At 40.7% G+C, this 10,661-nt stretch overlaps 1 long non-coding RNA gene across 1 annotated transcript; it reads right to left on the bottom strand.

Annotated features, from left to right (window-relative positions):
• Nucleotides 1-1,680: 1,680 nt before the first annotated feature.
• LOC145548047 (uncharacterized) lies at nt 1,681-10,608 on the bottom strand. Its single transcript, XR_014084334.1, has 3 exons — nt 10,241-10,608; nt 3,958-4,112; nt 1,681-1,696 (listed from the first exon to the last, which is right to left on the bottom strand). It is a non-coding gene; the product is annotated as an uncharacterized LOC145548047 (long non-coding RNA).
• Between the last annotated feature and the right edge of the window lie 53 nt (nt 10,609-10,661).

The raw sequence follows: 10,661 nt of genomic DNA, 5'->3' as shown, positions 1-10,661 counted from the left end.
GAGAGTACCGGTGACGTCAACGGAGAAACGATATTAAACTGTCGACTCACTTGACGTGTCAGCACTGTGAACGAGACAAACAGGATAAGCAAGAAGTTATTAGCAGAACGAGGCGGGGACAGTGGGAAGTGTTGGCAGAGATGCGTCAGCAGAAAACTGTACTTGGTAGGAGTCGCTCCTCCGTCGCCGTCTTTGCTGTGTTGGACCAAGAGGGCTAGCTTCTGCAGAGCCTCGTGTATGGTTCTGTAAAGCAGGGACATTTCTGAGTCACATTTTACTGACCGACAGGGCAGTGGTGGTTCTTGCCGGAATGGGGTCCTGGGCAGGTTCCTTCTTCTGCCTCCCCACCAACCAATTAAAACTCAAGTAATTATGAGAGTTTTTTTTCCAGCAGAAAGCAGGCCAACTAATCCCTCACTACTCACCAATAAAAACAGGAAACTCACTTCACTGTTAACTTGTTCAAGGCACACCAGACAAATAAGATACAGATATTTTCTTTTACTTCTTGGGTGTCCTGCCTCCCATTCTAATGCTGCCCTGGGCAACTGCCCATACAGCTAATTTCAAGAACTGCCACTGCTACAGGAGTAGGAGAGATATTTGAACTCGATACAGCTACGATTGAAACGACTAATTGGCTTAATCAGGATGAATCAATTATTTAAAATAATTGTCAACTAATTTAGTGATCGATTAATCATTAACTCAAGACTCAAAACAGGCCATTTGCTGAAATAAAATACTCAGAGCAGTAAATAAGCCAAAACTATAGCGGTGTGGAAGGCATTTTCATAGATGCAGATGCATCCTCTGCTACAAATGATCAAGCATTCACTAAAGGCCAATACTGTGTTCATTTATCTTATTTGAAAGAGGAACTGAATTACTTGTTTGTTTGCATCTCTTAATGTATTTCTAATATTGTATAAAAATAACTAAGGGGTTAAATGAAAAATCTGCAGAATGTGCCAATTTTTTTGTCTTGTAACTTGTCTTGTAATTTTCTTCTTTATTGCTGTATCTGTCAAAAGCAGCCTGGTGAGAGACGCTTGAACAAAACTGCACGAGTTCCAACAGTATTGAGTTTAATTACCAGACTCTGGGTTGAAGATGCTCAGCTTTCTCTCAGTAGAGTCCTCCAAACTACTCCAAACTTCACTTTACTGTGAAAGTCCTAATCACTTTAGTCATCTTGCTTCCTCTAGGGAAAACTCGGGTGAGAGTGTTGTCGGTTCGTTCTCATCTGGAATGCTCTGGAGGCAGCGGCTCTGGCTGATGGCCCAGGTGTGGAGAAGAGTCGCATCATTCAGGATAATCTGAGTTTGTTCCCTCGAAGCCCCGAAACGGGAGATAAAAGTTCCAAAACGTTGTTTGAAGCAAGCATGTTTATGCCTGTGTTATTAGCAGCCCTTCATCTAGAAGTGTTCAAAAACTTGCATAAATGGTACTTTTCTTTTGTTTTAAAAAGTATTTGTTTGTAATAATCCCCAAATCATTGGATAGTTTTAGCAAGTGCTTCTATCCATTCGCTGATTTTATGAAGATCAACAAAAGTGTCTTACTTTAACAGCTTGTTCTCTTGTCCTTCTCATTTTCAAGGATAGCCAAGGGAAGCCTATTCCCATCATCTTTATGTATTGGAGTATCAATACATCATTGATTACTCATTAAAATATCTTTGACACTTTAAAACCTAAAGAGAAGGACACAAATTGAAATGTTTTACAGTTTAATTGGTGCCAATAATTGTGGAACCGGTAATATCTGGTAAAATAAAAATAAATTTGATGCTTTTACATTTGTTGGAATATTTTATTTTCATTGTGATAAAAAAATTGCTTTTACTACGTTCCTGAAAAAACTATGGATTGAGCTGCAGGTACGCTTTGAGGCAAACATGAGCAGCTGTAGCTGATTGGACAGATTGCATATATGTTTAAATCATTGTTGTAGACAGAAAACATGAAATAGCATAAACCGCAAACAGGAATAATAATAAAAAGATTAGCATGAGAATTCACACGGCTACCACAGGTGCTGCTAGTACTTGTGAGCGGCGCTGAAACCCGAGGAGTGAAGATGACATTAGTGATGAGAGTGAGGTGACTTACAGAGAGGATGCTGATTAGAATGCCTGTCGCGCTAAGCAGAGTGTCGCTAACGATCTCTCTGCTTTTGGCCGGGTACCTGATGGATTCATCGTCGCAGTAAAACCCTCTACGGTACGGCTGAACAGCCGTACCCTTTCTTGGTACGGAAAGGCCTGCCTTTCCGTACCAAGAAAGGCAGGCCGGCTAGCGTGTAGAGGGCCAGTGAGTGGCACAGAGATGACGGAGAGGAGGTAGGGACGGGATGGGAATGGAGTGGAAGAGAAGGGAAGGGAAGCAAATGGGGAAGACGGAAGAGGTGGATGGGTGGGTGGGTGGGTGAGAGAGAGCGAGATGGAGGTGCTAGGTTAATGACACGCAAATCACAGAGGCAGTGGTGGCAAGCAGGGGATGACAAGAGAACAGCCGGAGCTGGCTCAGTTCGTTCTGTGGCTGTTATCTGTGACTAATAAAGTAATGACTGCTAATTGGCCAGTTGTTTACCGAAGGATCCGACTCGGGGTCATGATTCAGCCTGTCAACTGAAGATCGAGGATGCTTTACCTTACAGCTGTTTTTGTTTTCTGCAAGGAATCGTTCTGTTGAGCCGAATGTTTCTGAGAAGCTCTCATTTTATAAGGGGTATTTGACAAATAAGCTGCAAATTTGAGCGTGTGGTTTTGCCTCGGGACTGAATTTGAACGTCTGTTACTCTAATTATAATAAGCAGCAAGTTGCCCAAGTTGGGCTCAGAAATTGCCTCATAAAAGTAAAAAAATAACCCCTAATGGTATGGATGAGTTTGAATCAGTGGGAATCCATCTGCTTAGTAAAAACATTTAGTGAAATTGCTTTAAGATGCACATATCCTTATTTAATTGTAGAAAATTAAATTGCATGGAGAAAATTCCATTATCGTAGGATCCAAAGTTGTGCAATTTAAGCTTGACAGCTTGTTTTAGCTGTTTTAGACCCTTATAGCAAGAAGGGAAGTGGCTCTAGAGTTAAAAACTTAAGGAGTCACATCATGAACACTTTACTGACTCAGCATTTTGAGTAGGCAGAAAAAAAAGAATGGGAAGTGCTATTAAACATTTGTTAGCAAGGCCGGAATACCCAAGTGGCTAACGGTTAGCTGCTAACAACACTAGTTGGTGTTGGCTTCTCTGGTTCAAAACCTTAGTCCTACACAAAATTCTTTAAAACACAATTTGAGATTTATAAAAATGTTTTTTTGGAATTAGCCACATTCTAAAGAATTAGCTAAAATTTCTGTAGTAAATTAGCCAAATTCTAAAAAAGGAATTGGCTAACCATAACGGACTCAAATACAACGGTACAGTAGATTATTCTGCACTGATTAGACTCTTTGAAACACATTTTGTTGGCCGTCAAACCTTCACTCTGTTGGTAAAAATAAAAATACTTTGTCTCATTTCATGACCCTAATATGAGGATTTATCATTTCTCTCATTTTTTAACAAATTCTCTTCATGTAGGACTGTAATTTGAATGTCTTAGATATAAAAAATATTGGTAGGGAAAGCAAAAAAAAAATTATTTCAATTTGGGACAATTCATATTTTTAGATATTTTTCTTCATGAATAAACAGCCGATTTTGTATGCGTTTGGTAAAATGAATGTACACTGAAGACCAGGATTTGAATCAAACAGTGGAAACTGGTGGACAAGTAATGTGCTGCATACATGATTTGCAGTCAATGGGACATAACCACCGCGTGTGACTCAGAGCCTGTGGAAGCCATCAAATGAGTGCGTGATGTGAAAAATCCAGCCACTGGCGAACTGAGCGCGCTCCGACAGGCTTCCCCCTCACCCTCCTGCTTTTACCACACCAGGACTTACAGAGAACAGGGGCAGACAGATGCTCGTAGCTATCAGAATAGAAGTGGGCACCGTGCTGTTCTTATAGGGAAATCTGATGCTCTCGTCGTCACAGAAGAACCCCCTCCGGTAAGGCGGCCAGAAAGACTTTTCCAAAAGTATGCCCACAAGAATCACTGCATAGTTGGACAGATACATGAGTGCAAGGTGAGGCAGGTTTTTTCAGAACATATTTATAATATATATATTTATATAAACGCTTAACTTGGGAGAGAAATACAAACCGCTTTCAGGAGCTCTGAGGACAGCATCTTCATAAGTTTAACTGAACACCATTGCAATTAAAATAAGAAAATTCCACAGAATATTAAGATCAAAACTATTTATTTTGTCCTATTCCATTCATTTCAATGAGAGCGCAGTGAAAATGCTGAAGTACCAGTTTTTCCAAAACTCTGTGGAGGAAAGCAGTAGAAAAGATTTTCCTTCAAGCATAGTATTGGACAAATTGAAATTATGAAAAGTTTGTGATTAATGGAAACGAATCAAAAAAAAAAATTAATCCTGAGCTAGGATGAGGTGGATCAAAATCTATTCAACCCGAGTCGTTGAATAGATTCAACGACTCGGGTTGAATCTACATCAGCCAGACTACAACTGGCTGATGTAGTAACATCAGCCAGATGTTACTACTGGCAAAAACGAAGAGGACAGGAAGTAGTAGGAGGATGATACTGTTTTGGGGGTCAATTTGCAATGCTCCTTTGTAAAGCCACCAAATGCAATTTCCCCAAAATGTCACTTACATAGCCATTCCTAAATATAAGATACTAATGTTTGCTCTGACGGTTGATCAATGTAACCATTTACATTCATCGCTGCCATGGTTTTTAAATGACTTACTGCATTAAAAACCTTTTAAATTTCTTATTTTATGGAAACACCACATTTGTAAATTAGTTTTTTTATATTAGCAGAATACAGAAACATTTAAAATAATTACTAAAGGTAACCTGTTAATTCCACATTTTTGCTTAAATACACGCATGGTTATGAATTAGTGAAACTGTGCAATTTTAACCCATGGCAGTTATCATTCCAGTTTCTAACACCGAACTATGTCAAGTGTTTGCTAAACCGGAAAAGAAAAAAAAACAATCAAAACACCTTGAGTGGCGCTATATTTCCGGTCGCGGCTTTGAGGTAGACCTTAAAAGGGTCTTTTGAAGACGCCTTGTGGGTGTTTGTGTCTGATCGATTTAGTGTCTTTCACCACTTGAAGTAGCGAAAAGATCTGTTCTTATCTGCTGACAACAAACAGACCGGATGTAACTTAGCCAAGAGCCAATATGGACAGCTTATTTCCTCGATCTCAAGAGGCAGCGATGGAGGACTTTGATATCCCGGGGTAACTGAGGTACCCAGGAGAGGCCCTCAAATCTCAAGACAGAACAGGGAAAATATGCTTCCACTGCACTTCAAAGTGACGCTGGGCTTTCAAGTCGACTGCGATCTGCAGATATAAAGAAAAACAAGCAGACTGGCGGTGTTGGGGAGGGTGGCGGGGGCCATTTCTTAGACTGAATGTCAACACATGCTTGACTTGCTGAGCCCCTCAACCTGATATACCCAACCAATTACACACACACACACACACAGCCATACATACACAGAACTGCTAAGTTGTGGTTTTCAAGGTCCAGCTGGGCCGAGTTCAGGTTACAGAGTTCTGGCGCTCTGGGAAATCCAGAATGCCGCTCGGCCTTCCACGTTCAGCAGGGTTCACGTTATTAACTTTCAGCCACTCTTCAAACAAATACCTACACCGGAGCGACATTCCGCTCTGAAGCTGTACCGGAGGAAAAAAAAAAGAAATCGGGCGGGACGTCTTAATGGGCCTGTAGCTGTCAAAACATACCGCGTTTTACAGTGCGCTTACTCCTGAATGTCAAATCCCCCTACAGTTTGGTTTATCCGTCTCTGAAGAGAACAACACAGGAGGCTCTCCAGACTGCTGATATGACGGAGAAAAGACCTCTGCAACCCCTTTAAACCCATTCACTCAGACTCAGACTAACCACAAGCCCAGAGGCGTTCGGAGGGCAGAGATTCAAAGAGAAGAAAGGTCTGGCAAACGCATTGATGAATTCACGAGTCCGTGGCTTTTAAATGAACCTTAAAATGACCAAGCACAGTAGACGACTTCTTGGAAACAGGGTGAAGGGAGGAAGAATGACAAGAAACAGAAGGTCGCAGTCAGATCCTGGGTTACAGGCATTCGGCTGTTTTTGCTTCTCCCTCCTGACTCGGGTGCCATGACCCCTGGCATCCGCCTGACACTGCAGCATCAGCAATGAGCACGGCGTCCTGGGATTTTCCCCTCCTGCCCGCTTCAGTCGAGCCCGCATGAAACATCAGAGGGCGGTGGTGAGAGCCGGTCGCGCCAACGTCAACACCTGTCAGCAGGTGTGGGCAGGTTTTCCGGCATTAGCTCGACGTCTAAGACAACACTAGCAAGACAAAATGCTGAGAAGGTGGATTTAAAACGGCAAAGAAAAAGTTGAGTCCTTCATATCAGCATGGGTTGTTCTCTGACAAGTTTGGTTCGTTCAACCAGGAGCCCGACTTAGTCATGGTTCAACAACCAGATCAACGTACAAATAATTACAAATTCAGCTGTGTAGAAAAAAATTTTATTTCAGAAAACGGAGCATTTTCAAGGATGTGCCTATCTGACTTTTTGTGGCTTACACAGATTTCCAATTTGTCTTGAGCTCAGACTCGCCAATTCTGATTTTGACCAATTTAGACTACTACTTTGTAATGTTAGTGGTAGTTTTGAAACCGAGTAAAAATAAATGAATTCATGAATCCAAACAATGGAAAATTTGGAGAGCGTTTTATTTGTTTAGATGCATTTAATGAGTAGAGAATTAAAAGATGGCAACTCACTGTGATTTTTAAAGGTAACCATTTAAAATTACAATTGGAAAGTTAGCATGTCTGCTGAGCCCCACTAATTAACAAGTAAATACAAGCTTGTCTGAGTTGGGTTCCTCTATAACCCCCATTCAGATTATCCTTTTGTTCAGAGATCTACATGTTTTTGGCATCAACTAAAATGTCCAGATAAAACGTGACGGTTTGAAGAAGACCAACCAATAATTTATACGCCACAGTATAGTCATTAACCCGGAGCCACTGTGACCTGAAAGCAATTTGTTTTTGTTTAAAGGACTGGATGCATTTAGGTAGCTGGGGGTGAGTATTGTGATGCAAAGTTCAGAGCTGTCTTATGCTGATGAATGCTACGATTAGTAAGCCACGCCCCTTTTGTTCTGCAACCGCAGCTTCATGCTATGAAAGTCCTCAAAGCCTGACATCTCAGAAATACTTTATCATACCCAGCTATAATTAATATTCTACATCTTAAGCATCAGCAGGTGTAACTGTTGGTTTTCTGCAAGTTAAATTAAAAAAAGCAAGTTAATCATGTTAAACATTTCTATTTTTGTCTTCAGGTATGTTTTCTCTTGGCCCAAACCTAGTCTCAACATAAAACAATCAAATGATGAGGGGTGTTGATGGGTTCTTCAGTGCCTCACAAGGTTCTTATGTCGTCTGTGGAAAATGCTCAACATGTGCTGGAGGCATTCAGCGAAACACCAAGATGTGACTGTAAAAACAAACATTTTCCACTTGATTGCTTGCAGTCTGCGGTGGAGTGCGTGAACATGTCTGAGCCCTACGTGCGCGCGCACACACGCACACGCAAACAAACGTATACATACACACAATGATGTGGCTGTTTTGAAACTTTCAGCTGTGCCTTCAAATAACCAGTTGTACCACAGCTGAGTCCGAGGTAAAACTTCGCTCATGTTTCCACAGCGTTACGGGGAAACAAGACGAGCCAAACGAGCTTGATGGATAGAAATCACATAGATAGAAAGGTCACCTGCTGGTGACATTTTTCCAACGTACAAGTTGAACAATTTTGTTTGTTCAGGTGTACAATGAGAGACGTTTTAGTCAGCTACATGGTGTGTTCCTCAAGTGACGGTTCTGAGTTGTCTGGTTAGAACCAGACTGTGTAAAAAAAATTTGAATTTGCAAACTAACCTTTCAAGATCTTTCTCAAATGACAAACTTCATAAATGTTTAATGGTATGAGTATCTTTGCTTGCATGTTTGGCTTATGGGCCATCCACTTGAACGCCATTAGAAGATTAATTGGGAAACACTATATCCACCTTCCGCAGTCTAATGTAAACAGAAATGTTTTCCCGTCAGATCCGAGTCAGGATGACATTTTCCCATCAGAAAACTTTCATCTTTACTGATCTACACAGAGGCGGGGAGCTGGAACGCCATAAAACAACCAAATAACGTCCTTGGAGGCAGGAGTAACTGCGCCGTGAGCGGACCAAGGAGATTGCTAGTTGTGGCCCACAGTTTCCTACTTGCGGTCAGACTCTTTAACCCGACATCTTTAGACAGAAACACACTGCTGGTTTGTTGACAAGTTTCTCTCTGTGATGTTTATGGAACAAATGATGGAGATTTACCCTCCACAGAGATAAAAACTAGCCTGACTCTAAACATAGCACATGACAAAAAATTAAAAAATGTATTTAAAATTTTTCTACAGGATTGTAAAACAGTCAGTGGATTTGCCAGGAAGATGGAACAGCGTTATTTTTAACATCTGGCTTGCAACTGTGGCTTCACTCTGACATTTCAACACATTATGGACATATGGTTACATCAAGCATCAATTAGTATGAAGGACGAGGTAAATCATTTTAGTTTCTAAAATATTTCAGCATCAAAAACTAAATCTACCAGCAGCTGTTGTGAGATTTTTAACACCCACATTGGTCTGGTAAATAACCACTTAAGCCAGACGCACAGCGTAAAGTTCAGGAGATGTTCACATCTGAAGCATTCCTGTTGCTGTGAGGAATTTTAGCCATTCTGGGAAAAAAGAAAAAAAAATAAAAGTAAAAAAAACAGAGGTTCGTATGGTTACAGGTGTGGGTGGAGAGGGACGAAATCCTGGAACAGTTCATTAGTGGGTTTCCTCTAAGCCAACCCATTTTCTGGGACCAAGGAGAAACAGAACACAAGGAATTCATGTAATATTTGGAAAAGATAAAAACATTATTTTGTGGGTTAAAATGGAGCTTCCGAGTCTGACTGGAGTTTGGTTTTAATTTGTAGCTGCTTCAAGACCCACAATTATGCACCAATCATAACTCTTATTGGAGTTTACAATTGGAACTTAAAATCAGCAATTACATTAAAGTAAAATACTTTAAAGTCAAACATGTGATGGCTGAATCACATGTATTTCCCATTATTTATATACTATCGCTTGTAAACGTGTTCTTTTAAAATAAAATTATCCAGGATGGTCAATTAAATCCCTGTTGTTGGAAAAGATTTAAGAAGTTTCTCTTTACTTCTGAGGTTGAGAAAGGCAGAGAAATAAAAACTCAGCTGAACAATTCAACAATATTGGACTCCATTACCCAGTCTGTTGTATGACTTGTCAAATAATGTGCGCTTAATTAAGCGGGTTTGACTGGGGGACATTAAGCCGTCATATTTCATTAGGGTCGACTGACCAAAATGGGAACCAGAAGTGAAGTAAATTGAAATGAAGCCTGCCATCTTCATAAAATTTGATTGAACCGAATGAGATTCTAGCTCTGTAAACACTAAGTTTGAAAACTGTAAACAGCTGCCAAGTAGGGCGAGGCAATAAATCAAATATATGTGATGGTAGACATGTGATAAATATCAACATAATATGCGTTACATATATTCAGTAATTTCACTGAACTCTGAATTAGAACTGAACAGCATTCTGGGAATCTATACAGCAGCTAAACAAGGTTGGCGAGGTCAACTAACTGTGTCTTTGGTTACCTAGCAACAACCTGTTGAATAGCAGCAACGGTTTCAGGTAACTCCTTAAAAATAGAAATTAAAAAAATACAGAGTGAAAGAAGAAAATGAGTACAACAGCTGGAAATTAAATCGGAAACGTCATCTCACCAATTTGGCAGCATTAAAATAAAACGTTAATTACCGATATCGACTGATAAGAAGCACTTGTTCTCGTGAGACATTTTTCAGCCATAATCAGCCAATAAGTTTGCTTGAATCGACATTCAATAGTTGATGTTAAAATCATAACACGTAGTGCTTTTAAACTTTCATTATATTACACGGTCACATGACACTTCGTAATATCACACGTTGTATATAAACAGTAGTATATGCGAGCTGTGGTTACCTATGGAGAAGCAGAAGAGATCCACAGCGACCAGCAGCTTTCTCCGGCCGCGGTTGGTGCAGATATTGCTGCCCAGTGAACTCTTCGTGTCGGCTGCCATGATCTTCACACAGCGTTGCATTTAAAACCCTTTATCTATGCGATTCTATTCGAAAGGAGGAATCCGGTTGTTGCTTTTCAAAGATCGTCTCTAGCCGTTCGGCATGAGTCAGTTGGGCTCGCGCGCTGGGTTCTCCTCTCACTTTTCAGTACTTTTTACCCCCCGCCCGACTTTCTACGACTACAGTTCGGCGCTTTCTTCTGTTCTCACCATCCTTTCTTCTCTTCCTTTTGGCTGTTTCAAGTCTGACAGACTCCCACTTAAACCACGCCCCTATTCAACTCTTCCCCCACGCCCCGTTTTCACCAATTAATACCATAT

This window comes from Poecilia reticulata, chromosome 17, assembly GCF_904066995.2.
Source record: "Poecilia reticulata chromosome 17, P_reticulata-male-v2, whole genome shotgun sequence".
NCBI lineage: Eukaryota > Metazoa > Chordata > Actinopteri > Cyprinodontiformes > Poeciliidae > Poecilia > Poecilia reticulata.
The sequence above is the reverse complement of the archived record's forward strand: the minus strand, read 5'-3'. Positions and strand labels throughout refer to the sequence as shown.